The following is a 26833-nucleotide window of genomic DNA, read 5'->3' on the forward strand; positions in this document are numbered from 1 at the left end:
AGCCCTGCTGGTAAGTGAGCGGTGAGGGAAAACTGCTCAATAGCACTGCACAGCCTCTAACGCAAAACTCGTAATCTAGGTTTAAGTTTGTAGTATTTTATTATATGTGTTTCAGAAAATGATTGATGTTAAACATTTCAATCTTTGTATATATTTGTATTGTAATGATATGTGACTCATATTAATATAAATAAGTTCCTCTCTTGACATTTATATTTCGTTCTACCCTTAAGATCACAATACAATTATGTTTGTGTGCCATTTTCTGCTCATTTTATAGTCTAATTAGCTGCTTTTTGGTGTTCTGGCTTCTATGTCAAGTTATATTCAAGATATTTTCTGCTTGGGTTGTCAATTATTCACTGAATTTAGCATCTAGACATTGATGGGTTGTATATTATCCACTCTAATAGAACAAAGGTGTCCTAATTAACTTTCAATGATTTATCCGTGCAAACACCAATTAAACATAACATTTCAAGTGGTTATTTCCACTAACAATTTGGATCATTCAGTTAGTTTCTTAGATGATTTCTTCATGGTTGCAAATGCATTCACCTTTTCAACAAACAATGCAAAGTGTGAAAATACTTAACTGATGATCTCTTTCTCTCTCTATCTCTCTCTCTCCCTGTGTATATATATATATATATATATATATATATATATATATATATATATATGTATGTATGTATATATATATATATATATACACCTAAAAATGAAAAATAATTTTAAAATAATTTTATAATGTTTTTTATTTATTTATATTTTTTGTGTTTTTAAATATATATTCACACACACACACACACACACACACACATATACTGCATGGCAAATAACTGGTGTGTAATACGGGAGGCCCTACGTACTGGAGAATCAGAACAACCAGTAGCCAGGCATTGCATCCAATATAAGCATGCGTTTTCCAGTTTACGCACAATGCTCATTGATCATATACCCCCACTCCCAAGGGGAGGTGATAGGGGGAACCTGTTACTACAATGTGAAACCAAGTGGATTTACAGGTTAAATACCATCACTCCATATGGCCTCAATACATCGCTGGACTTTAGTCCCTTCTACTAGATAAAGTCTGTCCTGGTTACGTAATCTGAGTACACAGATCTAATCTGATGTAGCATATGGGTCTCAGTAAAGGGACATATAATTATATCTCGCTTATTGTTCCTATGTTTCTACCATAATACTAGTGGGCATGACTGTCAGCTAATAGTTCATACTACATGTAAATGTAGGTAGTTTTTCGTCTCTATGACACTAAAAGCTATTGTGATATTTTTTCACTTATTATGATACAGATACAATGTTATATAGATGCACCTTTTTAAACACATTTTGTTTGCTTTTTTATGCACACTGTTTTTAGTATTATTTGCTGGGAGCGTTGCGCCGATATGGATAGTGTTCTTTATCTAATAGTTTGGTGATCAGCGGCATTTTGTCCCATTGTTTTATATATGGGGATCTCCGCTCACACATGTAATCGGCGACACACTCGATTAGCAAATATAGCTGTTGGTTTATTGCATAGCCGCCGGGTAACCGTGTATGGTTTACATGTTGCTATGACAACATCGGCATCTCAATCTCACATGGCGCATAGTCTAGCGCTCCCTGATGACGTCAGACGCTGACTTTACACACAATGAGTTGAAGGAAGGTGCTACACTCCAGCAGTATTTAAGTGGTGACTTGGGGTAAGTTTGGTATGAAGCTTTTAATATTTTGATACATTTGATAAAGGCACAATGTTGTGCCGAAACGTCATGGTATTATTATCGTTTTAATGGATTGAATAAAGGATTACCTTTTATAAAGACCAGTGAGTGCCTGTGTTCTTGGAGAGGATATATATATATATATATATATATATATATATGTATATATCCATACCTATTTATATTAAAAGAAAAAATATATATATATATATATATATATTTATATATCTGTGTATATTAGTCATGTGCATTCAGAGGTTTCGCTTGCGATGTTCTGCTTTTTTCAGAGCCAGATTTATTCTTGTGAATGATATGGATAGATAGATATATATCAAATAGAAAAATAAAATTGCCACAACACACAATTATTGCAAGCACAAATAATACATAAATAAACAACAGGGATAAAATACAAAGGAACAAAGATTATCACATACCAATACTTTCTGTCAGCTTAGTCTTTAATTATAATATTGTCTTAAATGATTTAAATTATTAGAATTGGTAATATGCATCAGTTAAATATCTTAATATAGATAGCAATATTTTTATTGACAGTTCATCCAGCAAGCCTATGATTAACCAGATCAAGTGTGTAACAGATCTAAATCCCCTTTGGAGTATAAAAATACAAAATAAAGTAGAAAATCTTCGTACATAATCACTATGAATTTACAGTTTTAAAAATCAATACATTGTGTCTGCGGAGCTCAAGCTGCAGACTAATATAAGTAAATCTGTAGACAGAGCCAGCTGAGTAAGAGAAAAGCCATTTGGAAGACCTGCTCCCATCTCAGGTATAGAAACTCAATCTGAAAAAGCAATTCACTTGTGTCTAAAATATCTAGCATTTTGGCTGTTGCTATCCACTTCTAGAAGTGACAGAACAATACTTTAACTATGTCCTTTAGAAGACTCAAATATTAATTCCAAAAAGGAACATATGAATTGCTACTCAATTAAAGGGACAGTAAACACCTTAATATTGTTATATAAAATGTTTAGTAATGCATAATGAAACTACTTTGCACATTTTTCTTTCCAAAGGCAGGGAGAGTCCACAACTTCATTCCTTACTATTTGGAATATCAACACCTGTCCACCAGGAGGAGGCAAAGACACCCCAGCCAAATGCTTAAATATCCCTCCTACATCCTCCCAGTCATTCTTTGCCTTTCAAAACTAGAGAAGGATGTCAGAAAAATTTCAGAAGATGCGTATCCCTTCAAGTGAGGACTGGAGTTTGAAGTAGTCATATATGAGAGTATTGATGAACGTGAGTCTGGAGATGCAGGGAAAGTTTTCTTGTGAACAGATCTAGATTAACTGTCTAACAGCTCCTGGGAAATTAGTGTTAATGATTTACACTGCTTGCCTTTTTGCACTCAGGTCCCTGTCAGAACACTGTGGCGAGACTGACACACTTGAGAGGCTGTGCCTGTTTCACAGCATAGATCCTCAAGGGTAAGTCCATTTGTATTTTGTCCTAGGGGAAAGTACCTAGTGGGTTTTTCATTTTCTCTAAGGTTTATGCAGGAACTCATATGGGTCACAGTGTGACACCTTATAGCCTCTATAGGATCCGGGAGCTAATATCTCATTAGTGTAGGAGATTATTTTAGGAACAGTTTGGGGACTTTGTGTACTGCTTACAGGAGCACTTGTGAAGGGTTTGGACTAAATTTAGACTTAGTACTCTCTGCAATTTGCACAGACACGTTTTACTTTCATTTTTGAAGTTGCGCAGCTCCTAATGACTTTGCAAGCTTTTTCCTCATAGCAGGGGCGGTCCTTACTTGCTTACCACATGATCGGGTGCATCTGGCTTCTGTTCTCCTATGATCCTGCTGCAAGGAGCTCTATCAGTCCTACGGAGAGCATTGTTCTAGTTGGTCTGGGTCTAGGAGGTGGTGAGTACCCCAGCCAGTGTTATAAAGGTGCCTCTTTATTATTTAAGACCGGTTTTAGTGACTGTGGGATTACATTTCCGGCAATGGAAGACTCTTAGATTAGAGGGTTCTGTACCTTCTATATTGATTAATACTGCCTGTCTATATTGTGAGGAAACCTTGGTTTGCCCACCTACTAAATTTTGTTCCAATTGCCTGGGTACTGTTCTAAAGTCTAAGAAGGGAGCTAAAGCTGTTAACCCCTCTAACAAGATTAGTCCCTCTGTGCCATCCACCTCTCAGGACTCTGTGGTCTGGGAGATGCCTACCCTCTCCCCTCAAACTGTTTCATATGCAGTTCCCCACAACACGCCTATTACTCTGACTAGAGGGGGCTTTTTTCCAGCTGATTTTACTTTGCAGTTACAATCTGCTGTGTCCGTGGCCCTGAGTGGCTTAGCTATCCCTGGAAAATGCAAGAGAAAGGTTAAACACAGTTCTACTGAGCTGAATATATCTAATTGTCAATCGGATTTAGCCAGTATGTCTCAGCTGTCCAAGGATAAGTTAACCCCTGTAGCATCAGTGGGTGAACTTTCTGAGTCGGAGACTTCAACAGCTAAACCGCCTCCTTCTGAGGAGCCCAGCTTCAGATTTAAAATTGAACATGTACGTTTTCTGCTAAAGGAGGTTTTGTCTACTCTAGAGGTTCCCGAATCGAAGCTTCCTGAGGAACCTAAGATTCCAAAATTAGACAGGGTGTATGAAGACAAGAAAGCTTCACAGACTTTCCCTGTTCCAGTTCGCATGGCAAACATTATCAGTAATGAATGGGAAAGGATCATAACTCTTTTTTCCCCATCTTCACTTTTTAAGAAATCATTTACAGTTCCTGACACTCAACTAGAGCTGTGGAGTTCCATTCCTAAAGTGGATTGAGACATTTTGATGCTAGCTAAGCATACCACTATCCCTCTGGAAGATAGCTCTTCTTTTAGGGAACCTATGGAAAAGAAGTTGTAAAGTTAGCTGAGAAGAGTGTTCCAACATATAGGAATCTTGTTTCAACCCACAGCAGCAGTCGCTGCCGTTGCAGGGACATCTGCATATTGGTGTGACTCTCTGTCAGAACTGATTGAGGTGGAATCTCCCCTTAAGAATATTCAGGATAGTATTAAGTCCTTGAGGATAGCAATCTCCTTTATCTATGATGTGAATATTCAGATTGTCCATTTAAATGCAAAAGCTTCAGGTTTTGCAGTCCTAGCTCACAGGGCTCTCTGGTTGAAGTCTTGGTCCGTGGATATGGTTTCTAAATCCAAACTCCCTTCCTTACCATTCAAGGGGAAGGTTTTTTTCAGTCCAGGTCTGGACTCCATCATTTCTACTGTTACTGGGGGGAAAGGTTCTCTCCTACCACAATATAAGAAGAATAGACCTAATGGATGGCAGTCCTCTAATTTTCGTTCCTTTGGTTTGGACAAGTCCCAGAGAACTCAATCATCCTCCAAGCCAGAGCAGCCCAAGAGTACTTGGACGCCTGCTCAATCCTGAAACAAGTCCAAACAAACCAAGAAGCTATCAGATAACAAGTCTGCATGAAGGGGCGGCCCCCGATCCAGGATAGGATCGAGTAGGGGCAGATTGTCACTTTTCTCAGACGCTTGGTTTCAAGATGTTCTTTGGGTGTTAGAAGTAGTATCTCAAGGATTCTGGATAGGATTCAAATCTCTTCCTCCCAGGGGCAGGTTCCTCCTCTCCAGACTGTCTTCAAGACCAGAGAAGAGGACAGCCTTTTTAAATTGTGTACAGGATCTATCCTCTTTAGGAGTAATCATCCCGGTCCCTGTATCAGAGAGAGGTCTAGGTTTTTTTTATCAAACCTCTTTGTGGTTCCCATTGCCTCAGCTCGCAGAGTCTCTGAGATTTTGGCTTTACAGTGTGATCCCCCTTACCTTGTTTTCCATGCCGATAAGGCATTTTTACATACTAGGTTAGGTTTCCTTCCTAAGGTGGTGTCAGATCGTAACATCAATAAAGAGACTGTTGTTCCTTCCTTTTGTCCCAATCCTTCTTCCACAAAGGAACGTTTGTTTCACAATCTGGATGTGGTTTGTGCCTAAAAGTTCAACCTTCAGGCTGCTAAGGAGTTTAGACAATCTTCATCTTTGTTTGTTCTTTATGTGGGTAGACGCAAGGGCCAGAAGGCCACTGCGACTTTGTTGTCTTTATGGTTAAGTAGTATCATCCGCTTAGCCTATGAGAAATCGGGACAGCAGCCTACTGAGAGGATAATTCCACTAGGGCAGTTGCTTCTTCCTGGGCTTTCAAGAACAAAGTTTCTTTGGATCAGATTTGTATGGTGGTTACCTGGTCCTCCTTAGATACTTTTTCTAAGTTTTACACATTTAATGTGTTTTCTTCTGCTGAAGCAGCTTTTGGGAGAAAGGTATTGCAGGCTGTGGTGCCCTCAGATTAGGGTCCACATTTTTCTTTAGTTTTCCCTCCCGTTAATTCATTCAGTGTCCTCTGGAGCTTGGGTTTTGTTTCCCAACAGTAAGGAATAAAGTCGTGGACTCTCCCTGCCTTTGGTAAGAAAACAAAATGTATGCTTACCAGATAAATTCCTTTCTTTCATGGCAGGGAGAGTCCACAACCTCGCCCATAAGAATTTTTGGGGTGGCTCCCTTTTAATTTTCTTCTTGCACCTTTATACCCTAATGTTTCTCCTACTTTGCTCGTTCCCTCATTCAAATGACTGGGGGGATGGGGGAAGTAGGAGGGATATTTAAGCCTTTGGCTGGAGTGTCTTTGCCTCCTCCTGGTGGCCAGGTGTTGATATTCCCAACAGTAAGGAATGAAGTTTTGGACTCTCCCTTCCAGGAAATAAAGGAATGTATCTGGTAAGCATACATTTTGTTTTTTCATTGTTTATTTTGCTCCCTTTTCATGTAATTTTGCTCATAAAATTGAGCAATTCCTAAAATACATTCTGCTGACTTCTCAATGCTAACTTTGCTACATATCTGTCTCTAACTGGCTTTAACTGATAACTGCAAATAAATGCTGTTTATACTAACTTTAAGACTGTGTCTAGCCAGGTAGTCTGACTAAAGCCCAGATTGGCTCCTCAAAATAAAGAAAAGACTTGACTGATATGTTAATCTTTAGCAGCACAGCAGAAATGTCTTCTAATTACAAGATGTTTACTGTCCCTTTAAGTTTCAGCAAAATATTTCTCACTGTTTTGGACTACTACACCTTCTCTGAATAGAATCTAATGATTGTGTTTGGGTTTATCTAAGGCTTACTTTTCTGCCATGTCAAAATTATTTGGGTTAAAGACTGAACTGGGTTTAAATGTCATAACTTGTATCATCAAATTTGCTTTGTTTTCTTGGTATTCTTAGTTGAAAGCTAAACCTAGGTAGGATCATATGCTAATTTCTAAGCCCTTGAAGGCTGCCTCTTACCTAAATGCATTTGACAATTTTTCACAGCTAGACAGCGCTAGTTCATGTGTGCCATGTAGATAAAATTGTGCTCACAAGCGTGGAGTTACTTATAAGAGGGCGCTGAATGACTAAAATGGAAGTCTGTCAACAGAACTGAAATAAGGGAGCAGGTTGAGATACAAGATAATCACAGAGGTAAAAAGTATATTAAAGGGACAGTCTACTCCAGAATTTTTATTGTTTAAAAATATAGATAATCCCTTTATTACCCAATCCCCAGTTTTGCATAACCAACACAGTTATATTGATATACTTTTTACCTCTGTGATTACCTTGTATCTAATCCTCTGCAGACTGCCCCTTATTTCAGTCCTTTTCACAGACTTGCATTTTAGCCAAACAGTGATGACTCCTAGGTAACTCCACGTGCATGAGCACAATGTTACATTTATGGCACATATGAACTAACGCCCTCTAGTTGTGAAAAACTGTAAAAATGCATTCAGATAAGAGGCGGCCTTCAAGGGCTAAGACATTTGCATATGACCTACCTAAGTTTAGATTTCAACTAAGAATACCAAGAGAACAAAGCAAAATTGATGATAAAAGTAAATTGGAAAGTTGTTTAAAATTGCATGCCCTATCTGAATCACAAAAGTTTATTTTTTACTTGACTCTCCCTTTAATATAATAGTGTTGGTTATGCAAAACCAGGGAATTTTTAATAAAGAGATTATCTTTCTTTTTAAAGTGAAGGTCAAGCTAAAAGTACAGCCTCACGGCCTTGCATAGACTTATAAAAATGAGCAGGAGTTTAAGTCATGAATTTTTTAAAATCTCTATATTTTCTTACATTTTTACCTTTAAACTGCTCTGCCGATAAGAGCAGCACTCCTGCCCGCCATCTTGTCTAATTGATTGACAGATGACGATCTTAAACCAACTAATCCTTGTTTCCCCCCAGGCCGTGACGTTTACACAAGGGGGCTCGTCATCTGTCAATCAATTAGACAAGATAGCGGGCGGGAGTGTGGCGCTTATCGGCGGAGCAGTTTAAAGGTAAAAATATAAGAAAATAGACTTAAAAAATTTCATGACTTAAACTCCTGCTGATTTTTATAAGTCTATGCAATTCCTTGAGGCTGTACTTTTAACTTGACCTTCACTTTAAACAATATTAATTCCGGAGTAGATTGTTGCTTTAAGTAGGTGGTCTTGGAAGATAGGGGATTTAGTTTTGTAGGGGAAGCCTTTCATGGAGAGTGATTATTTATTTATTTATTTTAATCTTATTGGTGTTGTAGACTGACTCATGATTTATCACATATTGTTCTAGGGACTGCACTATTATCATACATACACACGTGCATACACATACACACAATTGTCTTGGGAGATTGTTGCTAAACAACATATGGGCCTGTTTCTAAGCAACCAGTGTTTCATTGGATTGAATGTTACATTTTACTCATTTAAATGATAGATATTTTATAATAAAATAGTGTGAGTCTTTGAAAAGCATCATTTAGACTTTCTAGTTCTCTGCTTCAATGTTATGCTGTAAAGATATAACTATTTTAAGGGTAAGTTAATGATTATTAATATTCCAGTATCGGATTTTGTTACTTCAAATGTTGTCTCACAGATTTAAAGTACAGTTCAAAACCTCCCAAGTGTCAAAATTTAATATTTAAATCAACAGAAAACATTACAATTAGCAAAATGTACAATTTGTGAAGATTTTACAATGCTTTCTTTTTTATATTATTAAGATTAGTGCTATATTATCTTCACTTCTTGTAATTCTTAGAACTTTACAAACTGGCTTCATAAAATGATATAATCTAAAGTGTATTAATGTAATAATTCTTAAACTGTTAATGATAATCAATTGTTTAAAAAACATAATTTATGTAAGAACTTACCTGATAAATGTATTTCTTTCATAATGGCAAGAGATATACATTCCTACCAGGAGGGGCAACGTTTCCCAAACCTCAAAATGCCTTTAAACACCTTAGTTTTACGTATCACCAAGTAGCGAGGTGTAAAAAGGAATCAAAAAAGCATACAAAAAAGAGGAACTGGAAAATAATATTGTGTTTTTTATACAAAAAAATATAACCACTAAAAACAGGGTGGGCCTCATTGACTCTTGCCATTTTTGAAAGAAATTAATTTATCAGGTAAGTTCTTACATAAATTATGTTTTCTTTCATGTAAATGGCAACATTCCATGAGCTAGTGACGTATGGGATAAAATACCCAAGATGTGGAAATTCACAGAAGAGTCGCTAGAGAGGGAGGGATAATATAAAAAAGCTATTTCCGCTGAGAAACTAAATCTAAACAAAAAATAAGTTTTTCTTATAAAATTAAAGAAAAAAACTTAACATATAAGCAGAAGAATCAAACTGAGACAGCTGCCTAAAGAATCTTTCTACCAAAGACTGCTTCAGAAGAAACAAATACTTTGAAATGGTAACATTTAGTAAATGTATGCAAAGAAGACCAAGTTGCTGCTTTGCATATCTGACCAACTGAAGCTTTATTCTTTAAAGCCCAAGAAGTGGCAACTGATCTAGTAGAATGAGTCGTAATTCTCTGAGGCTGAGACTGACCCGCCACCAAGTAAGACTTGTGAATCAAAAGCTTTAACCAAGATGCCAAAGAAATAGCAGAGGCTTTCTGACTTTTACTAGAACCAGAAAAGACAACAAATAGAGTAGAAGTCTTCCTAAAATCTTTAGTAGCCTCAACATAGTATTTCAAAGCTCTTACCACATCCAAAGAGTGTAACGATTTCTCAAGAGTATTCTTAGGATTCGGACACAAGGAAGTAACAACAATTTCCCTACTAATGTTGTTAGAATTCACAACCTTAGGAAGAAATTTAAACGAAGTCCGCAAAACAGCTTTATTCTGATAGAAAATTAGAAAAGAAGACTCACAAGAGAGAGCAGACAATTCAGAAACTCTTCTAGCAGAAGAAATAGCCAAAAGGAACAACACTTTCCAGGAAAGTAGTTTAATATCCAAAGAATGCATAGGCTCAAAAGGAGGAGCCTGCTTAACCTTCAAAACCAAATTAAGACTCCAAGGAGGAGAAATAGATTTAATAACAGACTTGATACGGACCAAAGCATGAACAAAACAGCAAATATCAGGAAGTTTTGCAATCTTTCTATGAAATAAAACAGAAAGAGCAGAGATTTGTCCCTTCAAAGTACTTGCAGACAAACCTTTATCCAAACCGTCCTGAAGAAACTGTAAAATTCTAGGAATTCTAAAAGAATGCCAAGAGAATTTATGAGAAGAACACCATGAAATATAGGTTTTCCAAACCCGATAATACATTTTCCTTGAAACAGACTTACAAGCCTGCAACATAGTATTAATCACTGAGTCAGAGAAACCTCTATGACTAAGCACTTAGGGTTCAATTTCCATACCTTCAAAATTAGCGATTTGAGATCCTGATGGAAAAACGGCCCATGAGACAGAAGGTCTGGCCTTAAAGGAAGTGGCCAAGATTGACAACTGGACATCCAGACAAGATCTGCATACCAAAACCTGTGAGGCCATGCTGGTGCTATCAGAAACACATGCAGTTGTTCCATTATTATCTTGGAGATCACCCTTGGAAGAAGAACTAGAGGCGGAAAAATAAAAGCAAGTTGGTAAGACCAAGGAACTGCTAACACATCCACCATCTCCGCCTGAGGGTCCCTGGACCTGGAAAGGTATCTGGGAAGTTTCTTGTTTAGATGGGAAGTCATAAGATCTATTTCTGGAAGACCCCACATCTGTACAATCTGAAAAACATATCTGGATGGAGAGACCACTCCCCCAGATGTAAAGTCTGACTGCTGAGATAATCTGCTTCCCTATTGTCTACACCTGGGATATGAATTGCAAAAATTAGACAAGAGTTGGATTCCACCCAAGAAAGTATCTGTGATAATTCTTTCATTGCTAAAGGACTGCAAGTCCCTCCCTGATGATTGACATATGCCACAGTTGTGATATTGTCTGTCTGAAAGCAAATTAAAAGTTCTCTCTTTAATAGAGGCCAAGCCTGAAGAGTCCTAAAAATAGCACAGAGTTCTAAGATATTGATTGGTAACCTCGCCTCTAGAGGATTCCAAACCCCTTGTGCTGTCACAGATCCCCAGACAGCTCCACCACCTGAAAGACTTGCATCTGTTGAGACTACAGTCCAGGAAGGACGAACAAAAGAGGCCCCTTGAACAATAAGATGATGGTCTAAACACCAAGTCAGAGAGAGTAGAATGCTGGGATTTAAGAATATCAATTGTGATATCTGAGTATAATCCCTGCACTAATGATTCAGCATTGCTGCAGAGGTCTTATATAAAAACAAGCAAAGGGGATCGCGTCCGATGCTGCAGTCATGAGACCTAAAACTTCCATGCACATAACCACTGAAGGGAATGATCAAGACTGAAGGTTTTGACAGGCTGAAACCAATTTCATTTGTCTCTTGTCTGTTAAAGAGTCATGGACACTGAATCTATCTGGAAACCTAAAAAGGTGACCCTTGTCTGAGGAATCAAGAGACTCTTTGGTAAATTGATCCTCCAACCATGACTTTGAAGAAACAACACTAGTTGAATTATGTGAGATTCTGCTAAATGAAAAGACTGAGCAAGTACCAAGATATCGTCCAAATAAGGAAACACTGCAATTCTCTGCTCTCTGATTACAGATAGAAGGGCACCGTGAACCTTCAAAAAGATTATTGGAGCTGTCGCTAGGCCAAATGCAAGAGCAAAAAATTGGTAATGCTTGTCTAGAAAAGAGAATCTCAGAAACCGATAGTGATCTGGATGAATCGGAATGAATCGGAATGGGAAGATAAGTGTCCTGTAAGTCTATTGTGGACATGTAATGACTTTGCTGAACAAAAGGCAGAATAGTCCTTATGTCACCATCTTGAAAGTTGGGACCATTACAAAATGATTAAAAAACTTCAGGTCCAGAACTGGTCTGAATGAATTTTCTTTCTTTGGGACAATGAATAGATTTGAATAAAAACCCAGATCCTGTTCCTGAAGCAGAACTGGTATAATCACCCCTGAAAGATCCAGATCTGAAACACACTTCAGGAAAGCCTGAGCTTTCACAGGATTTGTTGGAACATGAGAGAGAAATAATCTTCTCACAGGAGGTCTCATTCTGAAACCTATTTGATACCCTTGAGAGACAATGTTCTGAATCCACTGATTCTGAATAGAATCTGCCCAAATGTTTTGAAATAATTTCAATATGCCCCCCACCAGTTGAACTAGATTGAGGGCCACACCTTCATGCAGTCTTGGGGGCTGGCTTTAGTTTCTTATAAGGTTTGGATTTATTCCAACTTGATGGCTTCCAATTGGAACCAGAGTCCTTAGGGGAAGGAGTGGATTTCTGCTCTCTATACTGATGAAAGAAACAAAAACAATTAGAAGCTTTAGATTTATACTTAGATTTGTTATCTTGGGGCAAAAAAACTCCCTTCCCCCCAGTGATAGTGGAAATAATAAAATCCAACTGAGAACCAAATAAATTATTACCCTGGAAAGATAGAGATAGTAACCTAGATTTAGATACCATGTCAGCATTCCATGATTTAAGCCATAAAGCTATTCTAGCTAAAATAGCTAAAGACATAGATTTTACATCAATCTTGATGATATAAAAAATAGAATAACAGATAAAATGATTAGCATGTTGAAGCAAACAAACAATGCTAGATAAATCAGGATCTGCTTTCTGTCGTGCTAAGCTATCCAACCAAAAAGTTGATGCAGCCGCAACATCAGCCATAGAAATGGCAGGCCTGAGAATATAACCAGAATGTAAATAAGCTTTCCTCAGATAAGATTCAATATTCCTATCTAAAGGATCCTTAAAAGAAGTACTATCTTCAAAAGGAATAGTAGTACGTCTGGCAAGAATAAAAATAGCCCCATCAACCTTAGGGACTTTTTCCCAAAACTCCAAATTAGACACTGGTAAAGGATATAACTTCTTAAACATAGAATAAGGATTAAAAGAAGCACCAGGTTTAGACCATTCCTTAGTAATCACATCAGAAACCGCATCTGGGACAGGAAAAACCTCAGGAGTAGTCTTAGGAGGTTTAAAAACAGAATTTAAACGTTTACTGGTTTTGTTATCAAGAGGACCAGACTCCTCAATACCCAAAGTAACCAATAATTCTTTCAACAAAGACCAAATATATTAAATCTTAAAAAGATAAGAAGATTTATCAATTTCAATGTCTGAAGCAGGATCTTCTGAACCAGAGAGATCATCTTCAGAGGAGGATATTTCAGTATGTTGTCGTTCATTACAAATTCCAGCAGATTTATGAGAAGTTTTAAAAGACCTTTTACATTTATTAGAAGGTGGAATAGCAGACATAGCCTTATGTATTGCATCAGCAATATAATTTTTCATATCAACAGGGATATCATGTACATTGGGATATCATGTACATTGGATGTTGACGGAACAACAGATGCTGTACTAGTACTAATAGAAACATTATCGGCATGCAAAAGCTTATCATGACAACTGTTACATAATATAGCCGGAGATATAATCTCAGCTTGTTTACAACAGATACACTTAGCTTTGGTAGAACTATGTTCAGGCAGCATGGTTCCTACAGTAGCTTCTGAGACAGGATCAGACTGAGACATCTTACAAAATGTAAAAGAAAAAATAACATTTAAACAAAATATCCCATTTCCTCATATAGCAGTTTCAGGAATGGGAAAAAAATACGTATACGTATACAGCATAGCCCTCTAGAATATAAAGAGAGCAAGAAGCATAAAGGAAGTGGGGTAATATAACCAAAAGATATTTGGCGCCAAGTATGGTGCACGACGCAAAGGAAGTGAAAAAATGTTGGCGCCAATCAACATCTGGAAATGACGCAACTCGCGTCATAACAAGCATGACTTTGCGCCAAATAACCTAACGTCAATAAAGATGCAGGATATTACGAACTTGTGACACTATAGATGCAAATTTGCGCCAAAAATTACGTAATAAATAACAGAATTTTGCGCCCTCGCGAGCCTAGATTTGCCCACAAAATTTAAGGAAAACAAGTCAAATTGGAAAAAAATCCCAGGTAAAAAAATATTAAAAAATAACTTCCTAAAACATGATTCCAATACTGAAACTGTTAGACTGCAAAGGGAAATACACATAGACCTGACTTGTGGCAAATTTAGTAAATACATATATTTCATACTTTATATCTATACTATAATTGCGTTTGTATGGATTGTGGATTCTTTCACCACCCTGCCATTTTCGGAATCCACCGGGATGCAGCGAAGGCAAACGGAGCATTACAAAAGCAACACCTAATCACCCACATTAAAGTATTTTTTTTTAAAATAACCGCCCGCATCAAGTATTAAAAATAAACACCGCCTGCACAAAATATAACAAAGAAAATCCTACACAAAGTGTTAACTCCTAAACCGCAAAATCCCCACATTGCAATAAACCTATTTACCCTATTAACCCCTAAACCGCAAAACCCCTACATCGCAATAAACCTATTTAACTTATTAACCCCTAAACCGCAAAATCCCTACATCGCAATAAACCTATTTACAGTATTAACCCCTAAACCCCTACATCGCAATAAACCTAGTTACCCTATTAACCCCTAAACCGCAAAACCCCTATATCGCAATAAACCTTTTTAACTTATTAACCCTTTAAACCGCCAAAACCAACAACGCAAATAACTATTTAAATACCTAAGTACAGTACACTAACCTAACACCCCCTAACCTAACAACCCCTAACCTAATACCTCCTAACCTAACAACCCCTACCAAATTTAACAAAATTAAACCTAATCCCTATGAAAATAAAAAGACCCCCCAAAATAAAAACACCCCCTACTCTAAGAATAAACTACCAGTAGCCCTTAAAATGGCTTTTTGGAGGGCATTGCCCCAAGAAAATCAGCTCTTTTAGAAGAAAATACACAAAGCCCCCCCCCCCTATCCGTAAACAAACACCCCAAATAAAATAACCTAGCATTAAAAAAACCTTAACTACCCATTGCCCTGAAAAGGGCATTTGTTTGGGCATTGCCCTTAAAAGGGCATTTAGCTCTTTTTCTGCCTATCCCTAATCTAAATAATACAAATCCCCCCAAAAAACCCTTACATAATCCTAAGTCTAACCCCCAGGTTGGTACTCACGGTTCCTAAAGTCCGGTGAAGAAGGTCCTGCTCCATGGGGTGAAGTCTTCTTCCAAGCGCAACCTCTTCTTCCAGGAACATCCTGCACGGAGCGGAGCTGAAGACCGCGTAGCTGAAGACCAGCGACTCTGGAACTGAAGACCGGTGACCGCAGAGCCATGGAGCGTGGAGGATACTCTCGATCGATCTCCGCCGTACACTGAATAGTGAATTCAAGGTACGCAATTAAAGATGGCGTCCCTTGAAATCCTATTGGCTGATTTGATTCTTCCAATTCAAATCAGCCAATAGGATGAAAGCTACTCAAATCCTATTGGCTGTTTAAATTAGTCAATAGGATGAGAGCAAGTGAAATGTTATTGTTGATATATAAATCAGCCAATAGAATTTCACTTGCTCACTTTTCAGGGCAATGGGTAGTTTAGGTTTCTTTCATGTAATTGGCAAGAGTCCATGAGCTAGTGACATATGGGATATACAATCCTACCAGGAGGGGCAAAGTTTCCCAAACCTCAAAATGCCTATAAATACACCCATCACCACACCCACAATTCAGTTTTACAAACTTTGCCTCCTATGGAGGTGGTGAAGTAAGTTTGTGCTAAGATTTCTACGTTGATATGCGCTTCTCAGCATTGTTGAAGCCCAATTGCTCTCAAAGTACAGCGAATGTCAGAGGGACGTGAAGGTAGTATCACTTATTTGAATACAAAGATTTCCCTAACGGGGGTCTATTTCATAGGTTCTCTGTTATTTGTCGTAGCGATTCATCTCCTACCTCCCTTTTCAGATCGACGATATACTCTCAATTTACCATTACCTCTACTAATAACTGTTTTAGTACTGGTTTGGCTATCTGCTATATGTGGATGGGTGTCTTTTGTTAAGTATGTTTTCATTACTTAAGACACTCTCAGATATGGTTTGGCACTTTATATATTTATATAAAGTTCAAAATATATGTATTGTACTTATATTTGCCATGAGTCAGGTTCATGTATTTCCTTCTGCAGACTGTCAGTTTCATGTTTGGGAATGTAAACATTTTTAAGAAATGTATTTCTTACCTGGGGTTTAGTCTTTTTTCAATTGACTACTTCTTGCAATTGCGGGTATTAGGCCCACGGGTGCGTAAAATGCTAAACTTTATTGCGTCATTCTTGGCGCGAAAAAGTATGTTTATGACGCAACTTTGTCATTTCCGGCATCATACGTGACACCGAGACCTTTCACACGGCGACGTCATTAGTGACGCAAGTATGTCATTTCCGGTCATTTTTGGCGCCAAAAAAGATTTTACGTTACGTTGTGCGTCATACTTGGTGCCAAACTTTTTTCATTATTTTAATACCCCTTGTTTGTTTGCCTCTTGCTTTTTGCTTTCAGAGGCCTATGCTATTGCATTTTTTCCCATTCCTGAAGTAGATAATTTTGCTTTATATGTTGTTTTTTCTCTTACATTGTGCAAGATGTCCCAATCTGATCCTGTCTCAGAACTTTCTGCTGGAACATTGCTGCCTGACATCGGTTCTACCAAAGCTAAGTGCATTTGTTGTAAAATTGTAGAAATTATTCCATCGAATGTCATTTTTAATAGTTGCCATGATAAACTTTTACATGCACATAGTGTTTCCATCAGTAATAGTACATTGCCAGTTGCAGTTCCTTCAACTTCTAATGTGCATGATATACCTGTAAATTTTAAAGAATTTGTTTCTGATTCTATTATGAAGGCTTTGTCTGCATTTCTAATAAACGTAAAAGGTCTTTTAAAACTTCTCATTTAGCTGATGAAATTTCAAATGACCAACAACATAATAATTCATACTCTTCTGATGAGGATCTATCTGAAACAGAAGATCCTTCCTCAGACATTGACACTGAGAAATCTACTTATTTATTTAAAATAGAGTATATGCGTTCTTTATTAAAAGAAGTGTTAATTACTTTGGATATTGAGGTAACAAGTCCTATTGATGTTCAGTCTAATAAACATTTAAATGCTGTTTTTAAACCTCCTGTGGTTTCCCCAGGGGTTTTTCCCATTCCTGAGGCTATTTCTGATATGATTTCTAGGGAATGGAATAAGCCAGGTACTTCTTTTATTCCTTCTTCAAGTTTTGGGAAAAAATCCCCAAAGTAGATGGGGCTATTTCTACTCTTGCTAAACGTACCACTATTCCTATGGAAGATAGCACTTTCTTTAAGGATCCTTTAGATAGGAAGCTTGAATCTTATCTAAGGAAGGCCTATTTATATTCAGGTCATCTTCTCAGACCTGCTATTTCTTTGGCTGATGTTGCGGCTGCATAAACTTTCTGGTTGGAAAATTTAGCGCAATACGAATTGGATTCTGACATATCTAGCGTTGTTCGCTTACTGCAACATGCTAATCATTTTATTTGTGATGCCATTTTTGATGTTAGATCCATGTCTTTAGCTGTATTAGCTAGAAGAGCTTTGTGGCTTAAATCTTGGAATGCTGATATGACATCTAAATCTAGATTAATATCTCTTTCTTTCCAAGGTAATAATTTATTTAGTTCTCAGATGGATTCTATTATTTCAACTATCACTGAGGGAAAAGGAGTTTTTTTACCTCAGGATAAAAAACCTAAGGGTAAATCTAAGGCTTCTAACCATTTTTGTTCCTTTCGTCAGAATAAGGAACAAAAACTCAATCCTTCCCCCAAGGAATCTGCTTCCAATTGGAAGCCTTCCTCAAATTGGAATAAATCCAAGCTATTTAGGAAACCAAAGTCAACCCCTAAATCCTCATGAAGGTGTGGCCCTCATGCCAGCTCAGCTGGTAGGGGGCAGATTAAGGTTTTTCAAGGATTTTTGGATAAAATCTGTCCAAAATCATTGGATTCAGAGCATTGTCTCTCAAGGGTATCAAATAGGATTCAAAGTAAGACCTCCTGTGAGAAGATTTTTTCTCTGATGCATCCCTGTAAATCCAGTAAAAGCTCAGGTTTTTCTGAAGTGTGTTTCAGACCTGGAGTCTTCAGGGGTAATCATCCCAGTTCCTCCTCAGGAACAAGGTTTGGGGTTTTATTCAAACCTATTCATTGTAACAAAGAAAGAAAATTTATTCAGACCAGTTCTGGATCTAAAAATTTTGAATCGTTATGTAAGAGTACCAACTTTCAAGATGGTGACTATAAGGACTATTCTGCCATTTGTTCAGCGAGGACATTATATGTCCACAATAGACTTGCAGGATGCATACCTTCATATTCCGATTCATCCAGAACACTTTCAGTTTCTGAGATTCTCTTTTCTAGACAAGCATTACCAATTTGTTGCTCTTCCATTTGTTGCTCTTCCATTTCAAAGGTTCTGGGTGCCCTACTATCTGTAATCAGAGAACAGGGTATTGCGGTGTTTCCTTATTTGGACGATATCTTGGTACTAACTCAGTCTTTACATACTGCAGAATCTCACACAAATCAACTAGTGTTGATTCTTCAGATACATGGTTGGAGGATCAATTTACCAAAACGTTTCTTGATTCCTCAGACAAGGGTCACCTTTTTAGGCTTCCAGATAGATTCAGTGTCCATGACTCTGTCTCTAACAGACACAAGACATTTAAAATTGGTCGCAGCATGCCGGCTCTTTCAGTCTCAGTCATTCCCTTCAGTGGCTATGTGCATGGAAGTTTTAGGTTTCATGACTGCAGCATCGGAAGCGATCCCCTTTGCTCGTTTTCACATGAGACCTCTACAGCTTTGTATGCTGAATCAATGGTGCAGGGATTATACAAAGATATCACAATTAATATCCTTGAATCCCAATGTACGACACTCTATGACATGGTGGATAGATCACCATCCTTTAGTTCAAGGGGCTTCTTTTGTTTGCCCAACCTGGACTGTGATCACAACAGATGTGAGTCTTTCAGGTTGGGGAGCTGTTTGGGGATCTCTGACAGCACAAGGGGTTTGGAAATCTCAAGAGGCGAGATTACCAATAAATATTTTAGAACTCCGTGCAATTCTCAGGGCTCTTCAGTTCTGGCCTCTGCTAAAGAGAGAACCGTTCATTTGTTTTCAGACAGACAATATCACAACTGTGGCTTATGTCAATCATCAGGGTGGGACTCACAGTCCCCAAGCTATGAAAGAAGTATCTCGGATACTTGCCTGGGCAGAATCCAGCTCCTGTCTAATCTCTGCGGTGCATATCACAGGTGTAGACAATTGGGAGGCGGATTATCTCAGCCGCCAGACTTTACATCCAGGGGAGTGGTCTCTCCATCCAGATGTGTTTTCTCAGATTGTTCAGATGTGGGGGCCTCCAGAGATAGATCTCATGGCCTCTCATCTAAACAAGAAACTTCCCAGATACCTGTCCAGGTCCAGGGATATTCAGGCAGAAGCAGTGGATGCGCTGACACTTCCTTGGTGTTATCAACCTGCTTACATCTTCCCGCCTCTAGTTCTCCTTCCAAGAGTGATCTCCAAAATCATCATGGAGCAGTCTTTTGTGTTGCTGGTGGCTCCAGCATGGCCACACAGGTTTTGGTATGCAGATCTGGTTTGGATGTCCAGTTGCCCGCCTTGGCCACTTCCGTTACGGCCGGATCTACTATCTCAAGGTCCGTTTTTCCATCAGGATCTCAAATCATTAAATTTGAAGGTATGGAAATTGAACGCTAAGTTCTAGGTCATAGAGGTTTCTCTGACTCAGTGATTAATACTATGTTACAAGCTCGTAAATATGTCTCTAGAAAGATTTATTATAGAGTTTGGAAGACTTACATTTCATGGTGTTCTTCTCATAAATTCTCCTGGCATTCTTTTAGAATTCCTAGAATTTTACAGTTCCTTCAGGATGGTTTGGATAAGGGTTTGTCTGCAAGTTCCTTTAAAGGACAAATCTCCACTCTTTTTGTTTTATTTCACAGAACGATTGCTAATCTTCCTGATATTCACTTTAGTTCATATTAAGCCTGTCATTAAATCAATTTCTCCTCCTTGGAGTCTTAATTTGGTTATGAAGGCTTACAGGCTCATCCATTTGAACCTATGCATTCTTTAGACATTAAACTACTTTCTTGGAAAGTGTTATTCCTTTTGGCCATCTCTTCTGCTAGAAGAGTTTCTGAGTTATCTGCTCTTTCTTGTGAGTCTCCTTTTCTGATTTTTCATCAGGATAAGGCAGTTTTGCGTACTTCTTTTCAATTTTTACCTAAGGTTGTGAATTCTAACAAAAATAGTAGAGAAATTGTTGTCCCTTCCTTGTGTCCTAATCCTAAGAATTCTTTGGAGAGATCCTTACATTCTTTGGATGTGGTAAGAGCTTTGAAATATTATGTGGAAGCTACTAAAGATTTCAGGAAGACTTCCAGTCTATTTGTTTTATTTTCTGGTCCTAGGAAATGTCAGAAGGCTTCTGCTATTTCCTTGGCTTCTTGGTTGAAACTTTTGATTAATCAAGCTTATTTGGAGATGGGTCAGGCCCCGCCTTAGAGAATTACAGCTCATTCTACTAGATCAGTCTCCACTTCGTGGGCTTTTAAGAATGAAGCTTCAGTTGATCAGATTTGCAAAGCGACGACTTGGTCCTCTTTGCATACATTTACTAAATTCTACCATTTTGATGTATTTGCTTCTTCGGAAGCAGTTTTTGGTAGAAAAGTTCTTCAGGCAGCTGTTTCAGTTTGATTCTTCTGCTTTTTGATTTAAGTTTTTTTCTTTCAAAAATGAAAATAAACTTATTTTTTTGGGGTTGTGGATTCATTTTTTCAGCGAAATATGGCTGTTTTTATTTTTATTCCCTCCCTCTCTAGTGACTCTTGAGTGGAAGACTCCACATCTTGGGTATTGATATCCCATATGTCACTAGCTCATGGACTCTTGCCAATTACATGAAAGAAAACATAATTTATGTAAGAACTTACCTGATAAATTCATTTCTTTCATATTGGCAAGAGTCCATGAGGCCCACCCTTTTTATGGTGGTTATGATTTTTTGTATAAAGCACAATTATTTCCAAATTCCTTTGTTGATGCTTTCTACTCCTTTCTTTATCACCCCACTGCTTGGCTATTCATTAAACTGAATTGTGGGTGTGGTGAGGGGTGTATTAATAGGTATTTTGAGGTTTGGGAAACTTTGCCCCTCCTGGTAGGATTGTACATCCCATATGTCACTAGCTCATGGACTCTTGTCAATATAAAAGAAATTAGTTTATCAGGTAAGTTCTTACATAAATTATGTTTTTTTAGTGTCACGTTATTTTATTCGGGGGGGTTTGGTGGGTGGGGGTGTTTTACTGTTAGGGGGGGCTTTATGTATTTTCTTAAAAAAGAGCTGATTATCTTGCAAAAAGCCCTTTTAAGGGCTACTGGTAGTTTATTCTTAGAGTAGAGTGTGTTTTTATTTTGGGGGGTCTTTTTTATTTTCATAGGGATTAGGTTTAGTTTTGTTAAATTTGGTAACTTGATTTTTTTATTTTCTGTAATGTTAGCTTTTTTTATTTTTTGGAAATTTAGGCCTAGATTTAGAGTTGGGCGGTAGCCGTCAAAACCAGCGTTAGAGGCTCCTAACGCTGGTTTTTACCACCCTCTGGTATTTGGAGTCAGTCATTAAAGGGTCTAATGCTCACTTTTCAGCCGCGACTTTTCCATACCGCAGATCCCCGTACGTCATTTGCGTATCCTATCTTTTCAATGGGATCTTTCTAACGCTGGTATTTAGAGTCTTGGCTGAAGTGAGCATTAGAAATCTAACGACAAAACTCCAGCCTCAGAAAAAAGTCAGTAGTTAAGAGCTTTCTGGGCTAACGCCGGTTTATAAAGCTCTTAACTACTGTGCTCTAAAGTACACTAACACCCATAAACTACCTATGTACCCCTAAACCGAGGTCCCCCCACATCGCCGCCACTCGATTAAATTTTTTTAACCCCTAATCTGCTGACCGCCACCTACGTTATACTTATGTACCCCTAATCTGCTGCCCCTAACACCGCCGACCCCTATATTATATTTATTAACCCCTAACCTGCCCCCCACAACGTCGCCGCCAGCTACCTACAATAATTAACCCCTAATCTGCCGACCGCCACCTACGTTATCCTTATGTACCCCTAATCTGCTGCCCCTAACACCGCCGACCCCTATATTATATTTATTAGCCCCTAATCTGCCCCACTCAATGTCGCCTCCACCTGCCTACACTTATTAACCCCTAATCTGCCGAGCGGATCTCTCCGCTACTATAATAAAGTTATTAACCCCTAATCCGCCTCACTCCTGCCTCAATAACCCTATAATAAATAGTATTAACCCCTAATCTCCCCTCCCTAACATCGCCGACACCTAACTTCAATTATTAACCCCTAATCTGCCGACCGAATCTCGCCGCTACTGTAATAAATGGATTAACCCCTAAAGCTAAGTCTAACCCTAACCCTAACACTCCCCTAAGTTAAATATAATTTAAATCTAACGAAATAAATTAACTCTTATTAAATAAATTATTCCTATTTAAAGCTAAATACTTACCTGTAAAATAAACCCTAATATAGCTACAATATAAATTATAATTACATTATAGCTATTTTAGGATTTATATTTATTTTACAGGTAACTTTGTATTTATTTTAACCAGGTACAATAGCTATTAAATAGTTAAGAACTATTTAATAGCTAAAATAGTTAAAATAATTACAAAATTACCTGTAAAATAAATCCTATCCTAAGTTACAATTAAACCTAACACTACACTATCAATAAAATAATTAAATAAAATACCTACAATTACCTACAATTAAACCTAACACTACACTATCAATAAATTAATTAAATACAATATCTACAAATAAATACAATGAAATAAACTAACTAAAGTACAAAAAATAAAAAAGAACTAAGTTACAAAAAATAAAAAAATATTTACAAACATCAGAAAAATATTACAACAATTTTAAACTAATTACACCTACTCTAAGCCCCCTAATAAAATAACAAAGACCCCCAAAATAAAAAATGCCCTACCCTATTCTAAATTACTAAAGTTCAAAGCTCTTTTACCTTACCAGCCCTGAACAGGGCCCTTTGCGGGGCATGCCCCAAAAAATTCAGCTCTTTTGCCTGTAAAAAAAACACATACAATACCCCCCCCAACATTACAACCCACCACCCACATACCCCTAATCTAACCCAAACCCCCCTTAAATAAACCTAACACTAAGCCCCTGAAGATCTTCCTACCTTATCTTCACCTCGCCGGGTATCACCGATCGATCCAGAAGAGCTCCTCCGATGTCTTGATCCAAGCCCAAGCGGGGGGCTGAAGATGTCCATGATCCGGCTGAAGTCTTCATCCAAGCGGGAGCTGAAGAGGTCCATGATCCGGCTGAAGTCTTCTATCAATTGCATCTTCAATCTTCTTTCTTCCGGATCCATGTTCATCCCGCCGACGCGGAACATCCATCTTCACCGACGACTTCCCGACGAATGACGGTGCAGGCTTATCGACCAGTTAATCAATAAAGTTCCAAACATAGCTGAGAGTGTCTTAAAGAATACTTACCGAAAGACATCCATCCAAATATAGCAGATAGCCAAACCAGTACTGACAGAGGTAATTGTATAAGAGTATATTGTCGATCTGAAAAGGGAGGTATGAGATGAATCCCTACAACCGATAACAGAGAACCCTTGAAAAGATTTCCCATGAGTGAAACCATAAAAATCAACAGGCGATACTCTCTTCACATCCCTCTGACAAACACTGTACTCTGAGAGGAATTGGGCTTCAAAATGCTTAGAAGCGCCTATCATAGAAAAAAACAAGAACAAACTTACTTCACCACCTCCACAGGAGGCAAGGTTTGTAAAACTAAGGTTTGAGGGTGGTGGGAGGTGTATTTAAAGGCATTTTGAGGTTTGGGAAACTTTGCCCCTCCAGGTAGGAATGTATATCCCATATGTTACTAGCTCATGGACTCTTGCCATTCACATGAAATAAATGTACGTATGGCAGCCCTGCACTGATATTGCAAGTCAACAGAAAAAAAAATGAATCTTAGCTCTCAAATTACAAGTGGTGAGTTATGTCTTGTGCTAAAAAAGTTAGTGCAATTGGAGACCTGAAGTAGTGTTAGGGGTAAAATAAGTGTATAACAAATTTAAAACATATTAAACATATTAAAATAAAGTATTTCATTCATATGTATACATATTTAAACTTATTGATGTGCTTTCTTATTAATTAAAATGTTTTAACATTGATTGATGATGTATGACACATGCACACTCACACACACACATATATATACTGTATATTATATATATATATATATATATATATATATATATATATATATATATATATATATATATATATATATATATATATATATATATATATATATATATATATTATTTATTTATATATATATATTTTTATTTTTTATTTTTATATATATATATATATATACACACACATGCACCCTGGAGCCCTTACCAGTCCAAGACTGATTTAATTTGAGCAGTGTTAGCACTTAATAACACCAATATTTTTGTGCTCCATTAGTAATCGAGGCCTTAGTTATGTTAATTGGCCCAATACATGATAGCTCACATATCAAATAAGAGCTGCTAGCAACTGCAACACTTTAGAAACTTCAGAAACTTTAGTGGTGAATATATAAATAGAGGGTATGAAATTACGCTGTGTTGAAGTGCAAGAAGTTAATCTGCAAATGGTCTCTCCGGGTGTGTTTTTTCAAGGCGGCTGTAACTGATGAATCCACTATTACCAGTGGATATAGGAAAAATCTTTGTCAGAGGGTGTGCCAGGAACAGCGCTCATAGAAAGGTAGCGAAGAAAAAAAACACAAACTAATAGTGTAATATGTTCATATACAGTGGTCAGTAGTATATACAAAAAAACTTGCTCACCTTTTCAAACCTCAAACATATGAGGTATGTAATGCTCACGGAGGGGATATATATCCCTATCTGTGGTAAAGATGTGTCTCTGTTTCTGCTTCCACTCCTTGGAGTATGGTATGATAATAAACGTGACTCCCAGTGCAAATGGGAAGTACTTTTCTTTTTAAAAACACTCTTCAATCACAAGAGTGGATAAAAGAATGGCGCGTTTATTTTCTTAGAAGCGACAGCTGGGTATAAAGAACCGTATAGTTTCCTTTACACAATTGCAGCAAACAGGATATCTCAATGCTGGATGTCCCAAAGTGAGAAACCGCTTTGAAATGCTGCTGAAATCCTTATTAGTCAGTTATGTCCGTTTAAGCCTTATATGTCCAATGATTTTGGCTCAGGCTGAGGAGTAATGTAAAACAAAAGGGTTCTGCTTGAGGCACAAATGATGCACGGCTGTGTTTCTCCTTGCCGTTTCTTTGTGGTCTCGCCGGACCCACTTAGTGACGTCACTTCCGTTCTGTTTGTAAATGTTTAATGGGTAAAATAGTCTCGCTGGATAGAATGAGAACCATCTTAAATTCCTTGCAGATGAGAACAAGGGTCTGGTCATGAGCATTCTGGCACATTCTATAGGCACAGTTTTTACCTTAAACTTATTAAGGCATGCTGAATTCATAAAGACTCAATTGCCCTTTTGAAGTATTTTGTCTCATGTTCAAGTCCCGCTATTTCTTAAAGTTTTCTTTTTGCATATGTTAGAGTGGACTGTTTTTATAGAGAATGATATTTTTTGTGATGCTGGTACCCTAGACAGTGGTATTCATTATTTGTGGTGAGAACTAATGGTTGTGAGAAATATGCAACTCTACTGATTATAGCGCAGCTGATCACACAGCTAGCCGTTGTGACAAGGGGAGGTTACAAATCTCTTTGAATTGTGCAATTTTCGAGTTGTGATTAATTTCAGTGAGATTTTAGTATCACAAACTAATTTTACTGAATCTAGGCCATTGTCTCATAAAAATGACACCCACAGCTGTAATAGTAGACAGATTAAAGTGTTTTTTTAGTAGTTGTAGTAGATAAAATAAATACTTCAACTTCCCTTTCTCACTTACTTGATCTACGTAGGAATGGCTTAATTAATTTTATTATCATTAGTAAATTTTTATGTCTAATTTCTAAGTTATCTAGGAAATTTGTTAACCTTTGTTTATTCATTTCATTTAGCTTTGTTGTTTTTATTCTTAAACATTTCCATTTCTGTGTGCAGAACTCTCATCAAGAACATTGTCACTATACAATTATATGCATACGTCTATCAGCACAAACAAGCTACTGATAAACAAAATGACTTCTACCTATGAATTAAATGTAAACATTAAAATTCAATTTTAATTTTTATAGTTTTTTTTTATCCTAGTAAATTGCTAAAAAAATACTTTTTAGACCTTAATTTTCTGATTTTATTGTGTGTTATAATTTATTATATGACTTCTGGGTATGTGTTTGAATTTGAATTCCACCATGCTTGATATCTCCTGCATAGCAGGAAGCTTAATTCTCATATCCACATCAGTAACTGTATTGTT

At 37.5% G+C, this 26833-nt stretch overlaps 1 protein-coding gene across 1 annotated transcript in view; it reads left to right on the forward strand.

Moving 5' to 3' along the window:
* Positions 1–26833, forward strand: part of DOK5 (docking protein 5) — a 484210-nt gene that overhangs the window by 255014 nt on the left and 202363 nt on the right. The gene's annotated exons all lie outside the window — the stretch shown is intronic.

The sequence above is a fragment of the Bombina bombina genome, chromosome 1, assembly GCF_027579735.1.
Source record: "Bombina bombina isolate aBomBom1 chromosome 1, aBomBom1.pri, whole genome shotgun sequence".
Lineage (NCBI taxonomy): Eukaryota > Metazoa > Chordata > Amphibia > Anura > Bombinatoridae > Bombina > Bombina bombina.